General features: G+C 58.8%; 1 long non-coding RNA gene across 1 annotated transcript; it reads right to left on the reverse strand.

Moving 5' to 3' along the window:
* Positions 1-613: 613 nt before the first annotated feature.
* On the reverse strand, positions 614-2,059 carry LOC311609990. Its single transcript, XR_014792888.1, has 3 exons — positions 1,939-2,059; positions 977-1,029; positions 614-646 (listed from the first exon to the last, which is right to left on the reverse strand). It is a non-coding gene; the product is annotated as an uncharacterized lncRNA (long non-coding RNA).
* Positions 2,060-2,301: the final 242 nt, after the last annotated feature.

The raw sequence follows: 2,301 nt of genomic DNA on the forward strand, positions 1-2,301 counted from the left end.
AGGTGCCCTGGGGGCTGACTGTGCTGGGGTGTCTGTCCCCAGGCTCCTCCCTCCTCTCACTCTCTGTTGTCACTTTCCACTGCCCTTTTCTGAGCTGGAAGCACAGCCAGGGCTGGGCTGGAGGCAGGTCCTGGGGCCCCTGGGACCTGCAGGACAGAAGGTTCATACCCCACACTCACCTCGTAGATGGGGCCTGCAGTCTTGGGGTCGGGTAGGGGGCCCTGTGTAGGGGGGAGAGAGGGCATCAGAGGACTGGGAGGGAGTGTTTCTCCACAGGACTGACAGCTCTGCCTCCTGAGCAGCTGTCTTCACACCTATAGCCCAGCACCCAATTTCTGGCCACACTGCACCCCCGCACCCTTGTTAGCCTGGGACCTCTGTCAGGTGCTCACAGAGCCCATTTTACTCCATGATTGACTCCAGGGTTCCCCTCAGATACTGACCAAGCTGGTCAATCTCTGATGTGGGGGCCCCCCAGATGAGGGCGGGGCTCCCCTTGTGCTGGCTCTTCTGTGGAAGGGTTCTGTGCTGTGTTGTGAGTGTCGATGGTGCCCCTGCCCTGATGATGGGTCGCTGAGGCCCTGGGTGAGGGAACAGGGAGGGGATGGACTTACCCGGAAGGCAGAGATTCCAGATGGACCCTGGCCTGGGAGCAGAGACAGGAAGCGTTAGCACCCAGGGGGAGGAAGCTTTGGCTGTTCTCCCAGGAGGGGGTGGTTCTTTAGCTCCCAAGAGCCAGGGGTGAAAGGTCATCTCCCAAGGCAAGACCCTCTTGCCATTTCAGGGTCCAGTGAGGGAGAGGTGGTGACACATGACACAGCCTACATGTTAGGTTGACGGGTGAGTAGGGGTCCCCTATGCAGAGTGGTGATGAGAATCCCCTTGAAGACTAGGGAAGGGTCAGAGCCTGAGGGACAAGGGCAGGGGTGGCCACTCTGGAGCAGGCCCAGGGGCTCCAGGCTGAACAGACACTCACCAGGGATGGCGGCTGGAGGTGGGTGCACTTGGGGATCACGCGGGTCACTGGCCCTGGGAAAGGACAGACTTAATGTGAGGGGTGCAGGGAGCTTTGGTGTCACAACAGGGGGCAGGGAGGGTCTCCTTTCCCAGCAGAGGGTGGAGGCCTCTCTCCACTGTTTAGGGGGGACAGGCCCAGGAGAGGGGAACTGAGGCAAGGCCTTAAGGATTCAGGGCTGACCTGGGCCCACAGGGAAAGGATCCACAGGCAGCTGGGGGTCTGGGAGGAGTAACAGGGAGGGGACTGAGTTCCCAAGACAGGAGTCCACCCCGAGGGTCTGACTTAGTGGAAAGTTCAAGGCCACAGGGGCAGCAGTGCCAGCCTCATGTAGCATCTGCTGTGGCCAGACCCGCACCTCAGGCCTACAGAGCTCCTGTCATGTCTCCATCCACCTGACCTAGAGGTGAAAACCACACCACAGACCCTGCTGTAGTCCTGTCTTACACATCAGGGTAGCGGTTATCAGAATGGCCTCGTGAGGGCATTTGACCCAACGCTGCCTGTCCTGGCTCTTCCATCCTCAGCTGTGTGTCCTTGGCCAGGGTGACTTTCAGACCCTGAGGCAGCTCATCTCCTCACCTGGGAGGGTGGACTTAGATAAACAACAGGAGGTGCCTTACTGAGCACTTAATTCCTGCCTGCACTGCTGCAGGTGTGTGGAGAGAACCAGGACAGTCCTGAGGGCACAGTTCCTTAATCATGCCTCATTTATAGGTGAGGAAGCTGTTGAGGAAACCTCCTGGTCAGCAGCTGGTGAGGGAGGAGCTGGATGGAGAGTTAAGGACATCCATAGAGAAGCTGGGAGGCAACAGGGAGCTGGCCCAGAACCCTGTGAGGACGGGGCCTTTGTCCTCCAGGCCTGGGCTCTGCTGGGGGTCAGCCTGGGTCAGGGGACAGGATTAGGGTGTGGGTGAAGGTACCTCCTAGTCCTCCTGAGGTACAGGAAATAGCCCAGGGAGGCCCCCAGAGCCACCACGACGAGGACCCCGATCACGCTGCCAACAATGGTCCCCACAGAGTAGTCCTTGTAGGTTTGTTCTGCTGAAAGGAGAAGGGAAAGGGGGAGGGGTGAAGGCCCAAGTCCATTCAGGGGAAACCAGGAGGGGCCTTACAGGTGGAGGCCTGGTGAGGGAGGAAGGAACTGCCACCTAGTCTGTGCAGTTTGGGGGTGTCCATTCTGACACGACACTCCCAGCGGTTGCATCATTCTCTGTTTTACATATTTAAACCTTCCATTGGCTCTACCTTTGCATGCATCTCACACCCACCATTCTCTTGTCTTG

This window comes from Pipistrellus hanaki, assembly GCF_964339955.1.
Source record: "Pipistrellus hanaki genome assembly, chromosome: 15".
NCBI lineage: Eukaryota > Metazoa > Chordata > Mammalia > Chiroptera > Vespertilionidae > Pipistrellus > Pipistrellus hanaki.